Here is a 15645-nt window from a genome sequence, read left to right as displayed (position 1 = left end):
TTGTTTATAAACCATACATGTTACTAATAGTTTCTAAATATTATGTCTGGAAACGGAAGTAGTGGAAGTGATGTGTCAGCTGTGAATTGCCGTGGACACGGTTGTCAATGAGAAGCGGAATGAGCTGAGGGTGTGTCAGCTACAGGACATTGGAAACGTAAGTATGAGGCCCAGACTCCTTAGAGTCAGCCTCCATCCCGAGACTGCTTTCACAGGAAGAGGTTCCAAGGTCCCACACCCTTTGGGTTAGGACTAAAGAGTAAAATCATCGTGCAGTAGGGTTCTACTTTACAAAAGGCATTCAGGGTAACCAGGTTCCATGTGCAGTTGTGAACTGACAATGTAATTCATAGAAGCCTTAAGAAGGCTTGATTGAAATTGACATGTTTAAGATCACAGTACACAACTTACATGGAATTTTGCAAATGGCAGAAAAATATCTTTTGGACCTGGCCACTATTTCAGTAGTCACATTTCCGTCTTATTGGCAGATATGCTTCATGTCAGCCACATCTTAACTGATGGAAGGCTCTTGGTGGAAGGTTGCTGGAGGCAAACGCAGCTTGGGAATTCTTCCGTTAGGGGGCTCCATTAACATGAGTGTTTGGCTACGAGAATGTTCTTGAGGGATGTCTTAGATGTCCTGTTGGAAGCAAAACAAGTCTTCTCTTAGGTGTGGTTTCATCTGGGAACAGTTTTGCAAGTGACACATTATGGATTTGTGCTAAGCGCCTCCCTCTGTGTGCATAGGCTGCACTGAATGAGGCCTTTAATTTCAGCAGGGATGAGATATGCCCTGCCATTTGGTGTACAGAGCATAGTCTTCGTGTTGGTTGGGATGGATATGTATGTGGAATATGAAAACCTGTGGGGGCAGTGATGGAGTTACAGATCTAAACATGTTCTACCACAAAATGGAGCGCTGCCCTGACCACAGAGGTTGCTTCGTCAACATTAAGTAGTGTTTAGAACGCTCTCTACATTTAGAAGGCTTAAGGGCTTTTGAATTATAAGGCACATTTAGATCAGCGGTGTGTTTGAGCAAATTGTCTTTGTCCTTGAAGGACATAACCAGGACTGTTTTTGCCATTAATGTTGGAATATTGTTTTGCAGCTTAAATCATAATACTTGGATTTTTTTTATTTTTGAAAAAATTATCCATGTCTTAAATGTGAATGAGTTTATAATTTGAGAAGTACTTTTTTTTAATTAATAGGCTTTATTTTTTGGAGCAGTTTTAGGTTTACGGAAAAAGTGAGCAGAAATTGCCGAGTTCCCATATGCTGGGCCCCCTCCCCGCCAGTTTTCCCTATCATTAACATCTTGCTTCAGTGTCATACATTTGTTTTCATTGATGAGCCGATATTGACACGTTATTATTAACTAAAATCCATAGTTTACATTAGAGTTCACTCTTTGTGCTATGTATTCTATGGATTTTGAAAAATGTGTAATGACATGTATCCACCATTACAGTGTCATACAAAATAGTTACACTGCCCTAAAAATCCCCAGTACTTGACCTTTTCATTCCCCTGCCCTAACTCCTGGCACTCACTGAGTTGTTTGTTTTTTTTTTTTTTAAGACTTATTTATTTTAGAGAAAGGGTGTACAAGCTGGGGTGGGGGGAGGAGGGGCAGAGTGAGAGGGGGTGAAGGAATCCCAAGCAGACTCCACGCTGAACACAGAGCCCGACATGGGACTCAATTTCACAACCCTGAGATCATGACCTGAGCAGAAATCAAGAGTCGGATGCTTACCCAACTGAGCCACCCAGGCGACCATTTGTAGATATTCTTTATCAGGTTGAGGAAATTTCCCTCTGTTCTTAACTGAGAGTTTTTATCAGGAATGAATGCTGGATTTTGTCAAATACTCTTTCTGCGTCTATTGATATGATCATGAGATTCTTCTTCTTTAGCCTCTTGACGTGATAGATTACATTATTGATTTTTTAATGCTTAATTAGCTTTGCATGCCTGGTATAAATCATAGTTATGGTGTGTAATTGTTTTTTTTCATTGTTGGATTAAATTTGCTAGTATTTTGTTGAGGATTCTTTTCATCTTTGTTCGTGATGAGAGATATTGGTGGTCTGTAGTTTTAATGTCTTTGTCTGGTTTTGGTGTTACAGTAATGCTGTCCTCATAGAGTGAGTTACAAAGTACTCCCTTTGCTTCTGTCTTCCAAAAGAGATTGTAGAGGATTGGTATAGTTTCTTCCTTAAATGTTTGGTAGAATTTACCCATGATGCCATCCGGGCCAGGTGCTTTTGTATTTTGGAATGTTATTGATTCAATTTCTTTAATAGATACAGGCTTATTCAGATGGTCTGTTTCTTGTGTGAGTTTTCTCAGATTGTATCTTTCAAGTAATTGGTCCAGTTCACTTAGGGTATCAAATTTGAGGGCATAGAATTGTTCATAGTATTACATTATTTTCCCTTTAAAATCTGTAGTGATGTCCTCTCTTTAATTTCTTATATTAGTAATTTGTGTTGTCCCTTTTTTTGCTTAGCCTGCCTAGAGACTAACTAAGTTTAGTAATCTTTTCAAAGAACCAGCTTTTGGTTCCATTGATTTTTCTCTAGTAATTTCTTCTCAAGTGCATTGATTTATGCTGTCATTTTTATTATTTTCTTTTACTTTGGATTTAATTTGTTCTTCTTTTGCTAGTTTCTTAAGGTATAAGCTTAGCTTATTGATTTATATCTTCTTTTCTAAAATATGTATTTGCTACTATAGATTTCCCTCTAAGTACTGCTTTTGTTGCATCCCGCAAATTTTAACAAGTTGTGATTTTATTTTGATTTAGTTCAAAATATTTTAAAATTTCTCTTCTTCATTGATCCATGTGTTAATTAGAAGTGTGTTGTTTAATCTCCTAACTATTTTGGGATTTTCCAGCTCTTTGTTTTTGATTTCTAGTTGAATTCTACTGTGGTCTGAGAAAGGAGACACCGTTTGATTTCTTTTAGATTTATTAAGGTGTGTCTTATGGCCTGATATGGTCTATCTCGGTGAATGTTCATGTGAGCTTGAGAAGAATGTGTATTCTGCTGTTTTTGATGAAGTCCTCTACATATGTCAATTGATCTAGTTGATTGATTGTTTTGTTTTGAGGGAGACAGAGCACGCACATATGTGCGCACATGTGCAGGCAGGAAGAAGGGGGCAGAGGGAGAGAGAGAATCTTAAGGAGGATACGGGGCTCCATCTCATGACCCTGAGATCATGATCTGAGCCAAAATCAGGAGTCGGATGCTTAACCAACTGAGTCTCCCAGGTGCCCCCCAGTTGACTGATTTTTATTGTTGGGTTCAACTATGTCCTTACTGATTTTCTGCCTGCTGGACCTGTTAAAGTGACTTTTTAAAGATCACAATTAGCAATATCAGAATCCAGATTAAAGCCAGATCTCCTAATTGTAATGAAATATTTTTTACCCATGATGTTTCCCCTAGGAAGCCCCTTTGCTTCTTATTTTCATCATATTTCCTACCGCTGACAATTAGAGAGTGGCTCACCCACTAATACACTATTACAGTTTAATCAAAGTACTGTGAAAAGTGAATGGGTATATCCTGACTGGAGAGAGTACACATGTGTGCATTTCTTGTATACATTTTGTTTGTTTAGAGATGTGATGGAAAACTTTATTATATGCTATCCGTAAACCTTTCTGCAAGGATAAGTTAAGAATTATTCTTTACTTTTCCCTGTAGCAAGCTTTAGACACTGTAGGGAGATGGGGGCAGGTGAATCTGGAGTTCTTTTTCCATGTGCTGAACCTCATCCTTTTTTGAAGGTGGCATATGCTAAGGTCAAGGTGGCATCCAAGGTGTCCAAGCCCATAGATAGTACTCTGAAAGCAAGAGAGAGAGAAGCATGGTCACTAATGACGACATTCATGTTTACTCCTTCAACTTTTACTTTTTGTACCTGAGGTGTAACCTCTGACCGTGCATGACTTAGAAGCTCAAGGTAAAAGCATGTGGCTGACTTACTTACTTGGTCAGCATCACCATCCCATTTGGTGGCAGCTCATTAGAGCCTGGGTGGTGCCTCAGCTTCCACCACTGGGACTTCTGGTTTACATCTAGATGCTCAGCTCTGGCCCCTACTCCCAAAATGTGTTCATCATCCCAGATCTCTGGGTGATTTGCTTCATCTTCCTTTATCTTGCTCAAGATTCAGTTACAAAAAGTTCTATTAGCCAGCCCCTCATTTCACTTCCTTCTTTCTTCTTCCTCTTTTCCAGTTATTCCTGGTACTTTAGTTGTTCTATTTGGACACAAAATAACTCTTTGGAGTCCTGAGAGTTTTTACTTTCTTGACTCTCCTTTTGTTCTCTGAACATCATCCTTCATCTGATACTTAAAAGAAGATCTCGGGGCTCCTGGGTTACTCAGTTGGTTAAGTGTCCTTAAGTGTCTGACTCTTGGTTTCAGCTCAGGTCAGGATCCTGGGATGGAGCCCTGCCTCAGGTTCTGAGCTCAGCACGGAGTCAGCTTGCAATTCTCCCTCTCTCCCTGGTCTCCCTGCTCTCTCTCCCTCAAAATAAATAAACGAAGACCTTAAAAGATGTTGGCTGTGTGAAATAAGGCTTATGTAAATATGCTGGTCTGTAATTTGCCCTGGCATTGTTTGGAAGGAATGTTGGAAGCCTGTTGGATGAGACTGAGAGATGGGCAATGATGCACAAGGTAAACCAGGTAAACTCTTTATAAACGAGTTGAAGGAAGTATAAGTTATTCATTTTTAAACCAAGTTTCTCACAAGAGAAGCAAACTGCTGATAACTAGTGAGGAAGCTAGAGTGAACCACCTCTTAGAAATCTTAAGAGCAAGGACAACAGGGGCACCTGGGTGGCTCAGTCATTAAGCTTCTGCCTTTGGCTCAGGTCATGATCCCAGGGTCCTGGGATCGAGCCCCACGTCGGGCTCCCTGCTCTGCGGGAAGCCTGCTTCTCCATCTTCCACTCCCCCTGCTTGTGTTCCCTCTCTCGCTGTCTCTCTCTCTGTCAGATAAATAAAATCTTAAAAAAAAAAAAAGAGCAAGGACAACAAAAGAATAGGAGAGAAAAATAAAAACTGGAGGAAATGGTCCCAGATCCAAGAGACTGGAATGGCTAAGAATCTGAAGGAGATTCCTGAGCAAGAGATGGAGGGTTTGCACAGTTTAACGCTGGATAAACGACTCAGGTGTAGCTAGTGGGCTCATTCTGTTAAGCTACTCAGGTATGTACAGAACACTGTTGGAGCCTGGTGGTTTTGATTATAATACTTACGTGTCTCCTGAGGAGCTACTCTGCCTCCATCAAATGTACTCTCTCCCTGACCAGCGGTGAACTCTCTCTGGCAGCCTCTTACTAATAACAACCCCCTCCCAAATTTGTTTCCATCTTAGTTCATATTTATTCATGTCTCGTTTCATTTTTACTTCTAGCTTCATTTTTATTTTAAAAGACAAGATTTTGAGCCAGAGTAATCATAGTACATTTTGCTTTATGTACTATGTACATATGTACACTTTGCTTTAATTTTATGAACTGTAATTATGCCGAATTTAACCCGAGACGCTGACCTCTTTGCTACTGGGTGGTACATTACCACAAATGGCATCTTGCTAAAAAGAAAACTTTTAAGTTTCCAGGACAGAGTGTTTTTATTTGCTTACCACACACAGTGACCAAAATGAAAAATAGGGTTTATTATTTTTATCCTTAGTACATAATGATATTAAACAGACTTTGTGCTTATGGTAAATGTTTTTTTAGAGATTGTTAATATGGTAACTGACATTTGGAAATTTGTGTTGGGATTTTAGCCTCATCTTTTCTCTAACTTTTTAATTATGACAACAACTCGTGTTTATTTTAGAAACATTTAAACCTGGATAAGAAGGAAAGTTTAAGTCACATATAAATCTGTCACCTGTTACTATTTTGCATTATCTTTCCAGCATTGTGTTTACACATGCAACTTTACAGGATAAATAGGGTCATACACATATTGCTCGTTTGTACTCTTGAATGTATCATGAACCTCTTGTCACTCCCCACTAAACACGGTAAGGAAGTATTTCGTATTCCATTGTGTCCATCCACCACAGTGTATTTAAGCAATCCTCTGTTGTTGGACACTTCGTTATTTCCAGCTTCTTACTATTGTCAACAATGTTAGAGGCTCAGAGCTGAATCTTTGTTCACATTCTTAGGTTGTTTGTAAAATATAAGAAATGTTTTACAGTAGTCCTGGAGAGGAGTTTGATGATTTGGTTTGTTTTTTAGCCAACTTAATATGTGAAAACATGACATCTCACTTTGATTTGGGTTTCTTTGCTTACCAGTAAGGTTAAACACTTTCTCACTTTCAGTATTAAAGTACAAAAGGGTTATTTTCTTTTGTTGCAGAAAATTGGAAAGCATTTCGGAAAGTTAAATAATTAAGTTTCACTGTTGTATCTTGTCATTTCTTATGACTTTTAAGTTGTTGAGGAGTTTGGCTAGAACAGTAATACCTTTGTGTCATGAAGGAAAGGACTAGATTGCCAGATTTGTGGACTAGATTTGTGGAAGACCTAACAGAAAAACTATAGAAAGCAGAGGTTGCAAGACACAGGGCTTTTTAATCCATTGTTCAACCTTTCCCTCTAGCTTTAAAAAAAAAAAAAAAAATTACTCCTATTTCTGGGATATTTTGAATGCAGTCTGTATTAGGCAGAGGGAAGTACAGAGTGACCTTTCAAGATATTTTAAATTTAAGAGTCTATAATTAGAAAACACTATTTGAGTTCTCATAACATAATTTTACTCTTAAAGTACCCATTTAAACTGGTGGGTCATTCCTATTCCTCCTTTTCTCCTTCCCTCTCTCATTCATATCTGCCCTATGTACATACAAAGACTCTGCTTCTGAAAATACTCAAGGCATCAGATTTGTCAGTTTTATAATATTACAATGCTTTCCCTCTCCCCCGCCCTCTATAGGATTACTTCAGTGACTTCCTTATCTGACTTGCAAAGAGCTTACATGGGACTCTTTAGGAACACAGCTGACTGTCTTATAAAGAGGGAGTTAGGCAGTGAACAAATACCCATTGACTTGTGTGCCGGGGAGACAGCAGAAAACCTGACAGATATGGTCCCTTCCCTCATGGAGTGTACAGAAAAGAGACAATAGTAAATCTTTGCTAACAATTGACTACATAATTATACTTACCAAACTGTTATGATGGAGAAAGCGGATAATGTGGCTTTGGTGAAGGGGACCCTAATGTAGCCTGGAGGAATGAAGAAAGCCTTCTCTAAGGAAATGATGCCTGTCCAAGCATACCTAGGGATTAGTTAATACATGTTGTCCCTGGCTCTCCCTTGCCGGTGAACTGCACGTGAGTTCATCTATTTCTGCTTTCTTTGGTGGCTTAACAATACCTCACAAGTATTAACGTGAAAATATACTGCTATAGTTGATTAACAATTTGAAGATGAACACTGAAGAAAAATTCTTAAATAATTAGCCTTAAGAACAACATACTTTGCCTGCTGGAATGAAAAAGGTTGACAAATCACGGGGATGCCATCTTCTTCGTAGGATTTGTGGAATAACCATGGAAGTTCAGTGGTACCGCGTCTTCTATGTAGAGGACGGGAGTATCTGGAGCAACAAAGGTCCTTTTCTAGCTAAGATTTGCTCTCTAATAAAATAAAAATTCACCTCTTTTCCAACTTATATTCTACATTCCAACTTACAATAAAATGTGTCTTAACCACAGTGGCTTTTGTCATTTGGAAACTCTCCATGTTTTACTGCTAGGTAGAGCCTGAGATGAGTATGACAAAAGCAATATTCTTTTAAGTTGTTTAATCCCCCAAGACGATTTTATGGCTGTTCTTTGCCAGACAACAACTCTCAAGTCCATTAGACTTAAAAAATAGATGCTTCTGGGGAAAGTTGCTTTCAATGCATCAGGTTACTTAGGTTTTTTTATGTGGCTGCATTTTGTCCATCTCCTGATGTTGGAGAATTTGTTTTACAAATCTGGAGCCGTCTTCTCCTTAGCTCTTATCAGAAGCATGGCTGAAGGAAATGCAAGTGCAGGAGGAATTTCTGGTGCAGTTGAATCCCTGAAATGAGCCAGACCGTCAAAGCTGCTTATTTGTATCACGTTGCCTTGGCTTCCTACCAGAGAAACTCGAGAGAGTTATGCTTCGGAATGTATTGAAGGACACCCTGAAAAACCATCGGATGATGTCATACGATGGTCTGCCTAGTCTGGGCTGTTGCTTACAGCCCGCCTCCTGTGTACAGACCCCTCGAGAGCGTATTTCTTGAGCTGTGTCCTTGGGGAACAAAACCAAGTTCCCCACTCCTCTTTCTCCCAAATCCGGGTACGGAGATACATACGCTTTCTCTCTCTGAGCTTAGGAAATGTTGTTTCTTCTTTTGCTTTACCCTGTATGAAGGCAATGAGCCAACTATGTAGCCAGCTCAGTGCCGGTTTTTGTCACATTGTAAGACTTAGTACATTCTATTACCCTTTGTCTTTCTCTATTTTAGTTACTCAGCAATAGTGCACAATATGCCAGGTGCTATTTCTGAACGCGTTATAAATATTAATCTCGTCAGTCCTCTTGAGGACCCCGCGGAGTTTGTACTGTTGTTATTCCCATTTATAGATGAGGAACCTGAGGCACAAAGAGATTAAGTACCATTCCTGGAGTCACACAGGTGCTGAATGTGGAGTTAGGTTCTCAGAGCCCTTGTTCATTAACCAGCCCCACTTCCCAGCTGGGCTACCTTAGCAGTGATTCCGTACCCGGAACAGGTGGGACAATCTTCAGTCACAGGTGGGACCCCTCCCTCTTCCACTGTAGCTTGTGACCGAGAACCCCTGGTCTGTATTCACCTGGCTCTGGTTCTACATTACTCTTCTTAGAGTAGCATTTTATTCCATATGTTATATCATTTACTCGATTCCTTTAGGAAGTTATGCATGGTACCTATATTTCAAATTAAAATAAATCATGACCTTCTGTGATATTTTTTTAAATGGGTCCTTTCTTACCACGACACGACATTAGGATGTGTACTTAAGAGTTTTTGGCGTAGTAAGCATGAATTTGCATTCTAACCACCCACCCCCTCTTACCCATTCTTTTTGACAAGGGGACACATTCTAAGTTTGACTAGATGAAAGGCACCATGTTAGCCATGTAATTGAAAAAAAAATCTGTAAGCTGAATATATTATTACTATCATTAATACCAAGTTATAAACAGTTAAAGTCTTTTTAAAAAACTCCATGAGAAGATTGCAGCAGCTGTATTTCAGAGAGAATCTTCCAGCATTGTCTTAGGAAGTGACAGAGCGGACACCTCATAGCAGCCTGGGCTTCCGGGATGCTGAACTCTGCTGTGTGTGTGGGCAGTCCATCCACCTGACCTGAAGAGCCCTCAGCGCCCGGGCCTTTGCCCCCGGCCCTCACTATCCTCTGATCACAATCTTCACCAATGCCTGCCTTTCCATTCTTCAAACCTGCCTGGCTCCTTCCTGCCTCAGGGATTTTGAACCAGCTGCTCCTTTGGCCTGGAGTGCTCTTCTTCCCTGGCTGCCCCCTCCTCCACCTCCCCCACCGTTATTGTCCTAAGTAGCCTCCCCTCAGCATCCCTGACCACTTGCCCTACATGAGCCGCACCAGCCTTGCTCTGATGCTGATTGACCTCTCTCGGTGGCATTTATCGCAGTCTTCTTGTTTATCTACTTGGTGGTTTCCACATTAGAATGTGAGCATCGTGAGGGACGGGAATCCGCCCACCTTCACTGCTCCACCTCCGAACAGGGTCTGGCGTGTATTAAGTCAGTGGCAGCCAAATGAACGGCCGGGTTACTTTTCTCCTCCTCAAATGCCGGTACCTGGTAGAGTTCGTGTTTTCCTCGTGACGCTTCCAGGAGGACAGGATTAGCTCTTCATTTCACCTCCATCTCCAGAAAACCAACAAAACATGTAAGAACAAAGCATTTTTCTTATTGAACCTCTCACTTTCTCCATCTTTTAGAGCTGTCATGCTTGGCCCCATACCACTCTTCGCAGAAAGGGTCTGCTACAAGACAGGGGGTGTTGACTGGTAGGAGAACCAAGGTGGGATTCGGTGTGCTCCCATCTGCACCCACAAGGTTCGGTGCTTCCTGCTGCTAGGTCATGAGTGTGATTTGCATCAGCTAAAGGTTGGTCACCTACCAGTTGTCCCGCAACTTCTCTGCTATCTTCCCTTTCCAGTTAAGACATTCCATTAATTCCTTAACTGAGAATTTCCTCAGGAGAGTCTTAGATTTCATGCTGATCCAGGTGAGTGGATGTTTCCTCACTCATTGGATTGTTATCTTAAATGACAATAAGAGAACTAGAGGTAACACCAAAACCTCCTAACCCCTCTGTGGTACTGCCAAAAAACAGCCCTCAGGAACTGACTCACCCATGCCTTAAGAAAAGTTTGTGGCGTTAAAATCTTCAAAGAAAGATCTGTCAGCTGTGCACCTATTTGGCCACATTACTAAAATTATTACTAGCAAAGTTATTTGTTTTTTGTAGTTATTTAAAAACCAAGGTTTAAAAGGTATGGTAGTTATACCCATTCTGTGCCCACTGAGGACGAAGTTTTCTCTTTTAGGATGGACATTGTGCAATTCTTTTCACTATCTAGACTAATTTGAATTTAATTTGAAGGATAATTTTATTCTTAAATAAAAAGAGCAGTTACATTTTTAAAAAATATTTATTCACTTATTTTAGAGAGAGAGCACGCGAGTCGGGGGAGGAACAGAGGGAGAGAGGAACTTAAGCAGACTCCACGCTGAGTGTGGAGCCCCATGTGGGGCTCAGTCTCACAATCTTGAGATCAGGACCTGAGCCAAAGCTGAGAGTCTGAGACTTAACCGACCTCACCAGCCAGGCACCCCAGCAGTTACATTTTTAATGCAAAATATTTTCTCTTCTATACAGCTTATGGGCACCTTATGACTGGAGGCTCATTTGACTCTTCTAAAAGCCATTCTTTTTTGATCATTACTAATTAGTGTGGTGTTTCCCTAAAAAGATTTAAGCCCTAAGATGGACTCCAGGGTCTTGTAATCCCAAGTTAATTAAAAATAAATGTTTGTGAATATTTAAGAGCCATTGTTCAGCACAGCAATCTATAGGCTTATTTGTTTGTCTTCTGTAAAATTCAAAATAATTCTAGGAATGTTGCTCGGATTAGAACGCCTATATAGAGCCGATACTAGGAATGACAGCAATTTCTGAATATTTGACCCCAATGATATCTCCCTCTTTGTCTGGTAGTGTCTGTACCATTGAAGCTGGATGAAGAAAAGAACTCATTTATTCAACAAATACTTACTGAGCAATTTCTGTGTGCCAGGCGCTCTGTTCAGTGTTGCGAATAAGGCAGTGAACAAAACAAAATCCCTGCTTTCAGAAATGGAGCTTTTAAGAATCTCCCAAATTTCCCCAGCAGGCAAATGGGCAAAGGGAGGCACAGAGAACTTTATTCACTGTCAGGTGTCCTGGGGAAACCCCCTTCCAGCTGACAGGCAGACTCGTGGAAAAGGAAGAGAGTGGAAACCCGATCTGGAAAGTAAGATAAAGTGATCTTATGCTCTCGTTTAACCACGCAGAAATACAGAAGCCTAGTAAAATGATCCACACATCAAAAAGGTGCCGGCTTAATATAACCTGGCCTTAGAAAAGAAAGAAGCATCACCTGTCCAGTATGTCCTTTTAATATATTTTTTTAGGTTCACAGATAATGCCCAAATTCTGCCTCCACTACCCTCTCCCAGCCTCTGTTATCTGTGTCTGATGCATCCTTCCAGAGTGTCTCTATACACAATTTATATTCACATTTGCTCTTTTCATAAGGTAAAAGATAGTAAACTGTACTTCTGTGCCATGTATGTTTTTCTCTGAATATATGTAGGACGGTTTAACAAATCAGTACTAAGAGAGCCTCCTCATTCCTTTTTCTTTTTTTCCTCAACAGTTACAGAGTAGTCCATTGTATGGATGTACCACAATTTAAATAGTGACCTATTGATGGACATTTGGGTTGTGGCCAGTCCTTTGCTCTTAAACAATGCCACAATAAATAACTTTGTACATAGGTTATTCTGCATGTACACAATTATATGTGTATACATTTGCAGAGCAGAATTGCAGGTCATAAGGTATACGTATAATTTTGATAAGATACCTTGTCAAATTGCTTCCCAGAAGGAGTTTTTCTTATTCCATTCCTGCTAGAAACTTGTGAGGGTAGCTGTTACCTGGGCCTGAATTTTATCACCAATCTGGTAGGCTAAATGGTTTCTGAGAGTAGTTTCAGTTTAGGAACACTGTTTGTTCAGAATTTTCAGTGGTATTTTATAAAAGAAGATGCTCAGAAAAGTAAATAGGACTAGAAGGCAGCTTTTTTTTTTTTTTTTACTGTACAAAAAAAATCTTAAATCTTCTATTATGTAATTTAAGACCGTGGTTGTCCGCATTAAAAATGCTACATTTTAAATACTGAAAATATATAGGATAAGAGTGCTTCTTAGGCTCATGATGTACCTGGGTGACCTGCTAAAAGTAAGACTTTTCTCTTTAATTTGGTCTTATATTGCTAATTGAAATAGGACAGTATGCAAATATGAGTTAACACAGCGGGCCTGAGACTGCTCTTTTTGAAAGGCCTGCTTGCAGCCTTGGCCGGTGGCTGGCATCTGGGAACTTAGGTTTGGGGACGGTTCCCTCGTTAGTGTGGCTCACTGTGCCTCCGCTGTGCAAACAAGACAGTTTCTGGTGAATACCTGCTTGCATTCCAGGAGTATGGAATTTGGGTACATGCCCAATGGCAGGTTTCTGTGTGACCAGCCCCAAAGAAACCCCAGACGCTGAGTCACTAATGAGCTTCCTGGGAAGACCGTATTTCACAGGTGCTGTCACAACTCAGTGCTGGGAAATTAAGCACAACCTGTGTGATTCCCCTGGGACAGGACCCTTGGAAGCTTGCTCCTGATCGCCTCTGGACTTTATCCCACGGGAGGCCTTTTCCCTTTGCTGATTTGTATCCTCTTGCTGTAACAAATCGTAGCCATGAGTAGGACTATAGGCAGGGTCCTGGGAGTTCTCCTCGCGAATCATTGAACTGGGAGTGGTCTTGGAACCCCGACTCAATCAGCTCTGCAAAGATTTTAATATCCTGTCTGTCTGCAGTATTAGTGGTGAGTGACACAAATATTTTTAGTTAATTTTTTTTTTTTTAAGATTTTATTTATTTATTTGACAGAGAGAGACACAGCGAGAGAGGGAACACAAGCAGGGGGAGTGGAAGAGAGAGAAGCAGGCTTCCTGCTGAGCAGGGAGCCCGATGCGGGGCTCGACGCTTAATGACTGAGCCACCCAGGTGCCCCTTTTTAGTTAATTTTAATTAATCTTTGGCATTATATCTTGACTTGTAGTCTGCGTTCTCTTGTAAAATGTATAATTCCTCAGATTTCTGGACAGGGACTTAGCATTTACATCTAACAAATAGAGCAGCAAGGAGGCTGCTGGATAGAGGAGGGTTTTACGTTTCATGGTGAATCCACGACTGGTTCTTTGGTCCTCTCCATGTCTGTATTTAGGCCTAAATGCTTTTTGTTTGAATTTTCTATAATCTGATTATTAGATACATGGATTTATTCAAATTCCTTTAGACTCATGGCCATAGAAGTTTAGTTAGGCAGTCTGATTTCTAACTACACTCTGATTCTGAAGCTTACCTGCAAATAGTTCTAGAAACTTCACTTAGGACAGCAGATCTTTGTCCAAATAGGACATAAGGCCCCAAGATTGAAATAAAGCTTATTTTTAAATAACTGTATTATCTTAACATCCCATTTTCAATGTTAAAATATTCAAATGGACAACTGGTAAGTGTTAAAGACAAAGATTTATTTGTGTAAGCTACTTTTCCTAAATAAATAGATGGCTTCTAAAGAAAAAGTGTTTATATGGCTTGAAAACATTAAATGTAGTCCAGAGCAGTGGTTCTTAATGCTTGCGGTGGGCTGACTGGCATACTTGGGATGATAATGACTAAGACTGAATAGCATCATGGTAGCTGCCGTCTTACTGGCTCACATAGAGGGCTTCATTTGCGCAGCAGCCTTACGAGGTAACTACTGTTACGTCCACTTTGAGATGTAGAGGGTTTCGGGACTTGCCCAAAGGTAAAAGTGTTGGGTAGAACGCAATAGAGCTAGAATTTGAATTTGAGTCATCTGTCTTCTTTGCAGGCTGAGCGCGCAGCCCCTCTGCTTTCCTGGGTCACATGGTAACATCTCACTGGTGCTACAGGAAATAGGTTGCATGAAGAACCTTGTACCTTTACCCTTGGGTATAGAGGTGACCTGATCATTTTCTGCTGCGTGTAAGAAATGCTCATTTTCTTGGTCTCTAAGTGTCAGGAATCCTCAGTGGGATCCTTACAAAATACAAAACTGAGCCCATCACTTCCTGATCCCATTATCCTGGGGGCAAAATCCAAGTATCATAAAAAGGCCTTATCAGGTTCTTCAAGAGCCTACCTCCCCATTTCAGCCAAGGTGACTTTCCTTCTGCTCCTATACATACAGACCACATTCTTCTTTGTTGCTTAAGGCCTCTGCCTGCACATACTATTTCTCTGCCTTAAGTAACCCCACCCCACCTTGCCGGACTCCTTCACTTTTCAGATCTGACTTGAGAGGCCCTTTCTCCTAGGAAGCCTTACCTGACCTTCCCGAACTAAGGGGTATGCCTTTGCAGTGTGTTCCTAGAATCTTGATTTTAATTCTCCAGACCTTTATCTGCCGGTATTATAGTTATTTGTTTCCCCAACTAGACTGCAGGCTCTGTGAGGACAGGGACAAAGGTCTGTCTTGTTCTCCTGACAATAACGAATGTTCTTTTGTGACTGAAACTTGCACGAAGCAGATGGTCAGCAACAAATTCATGAACTTAAATCCTAAGCTTTCTGCTGCCAGTTTTATTCCCAATAATAACTCTATTTTGGGAATCTGAGGAACAGAGCTTACTATCCCAGTTATATGCACAAGCCGAAACATGTTATAGTGCTCAGCAGGTTCATTTATCAACTATGAACCCTGAATTGGGAGAACCTACTTCGGGCAGGGTTAAGGACTTAAGAAATGCTTTGGAGAGCAATTCACCCCCATATTGCTTGCCAGTAGTAATTGTAACCAGTTAGCCAGTGCCAGATAATGAGAGCACCTTTTTCTTAAGAAGTCTGCTGTGGAGTTTGTCTGGCAGACTTCAAGAAGTTTTTAGACTTGGAAAGATTTTTTTCCCCCTAAAATATGCCCTTCAAAAAAAAAAATGTTGGAGAAAATTAAGTTTTAACATATGTTTAAGATGAAAATCTTTGCTAAGTATACTTACATACTCCTTTTATAGCTGTCAAGAACAAAGTAAAATTTATATCATGTATTAGACTTTTAATAGTACTTATAGATAACAGGCATACTGGAACCCATCTGTAAGGATGAATTTTATTTGATGTAGGGAAGAAACAAGACAACTTCCTAGATCACATTTGTATCCTTCAGTCCATAAGCATT

The 15645-nt window shown here is 40.4% G+C and overlaps 1 long non-coding RNA gene across 1 annotated transcript in view; it reads left to right on the top strand.

Annotated features, from left to right (window-relative positions):
- The window catches only part of LOC145720138 (uncharacterized), a 33720-nt gene extending 18314 nt beyond the window's left edge, over positions 1–15406 (top strand). The window contains exon 2 of the long non-coding RNA XR_014142907.1: positions 60–15406. This is a non-coding gene — a long non-coding RNA (uncharacterized LOC145720138). The remainder of the gene's footprint in view (positions 1–59) is intronic.
- The last annotated feature ends 239 nt before the right edge of the window (positions 15407–15645 follow it).

The sequence above is a fragment of the Leptonychotes weddellii genome, chromosome 2, assembly GCF_054177405.1.
Source record: "Leptonychotes weddellii isolate Sample4059 chromosome 2, ASM5417740v2, whole genome shotgun sequence".
Taxonomy (NCBI): domain Eukaryota; kingdom Metazoa; phylum Chordata; class Mammalia; order Carnivora; family Phocidae; genus Leptonychotes; species Leptonychotes weddellii.
The sequence above is the reverse complement of the archived record's forward strand: the minus strand, read 5'-3'. Positions and strand labels throughout refer to the sequence as shown.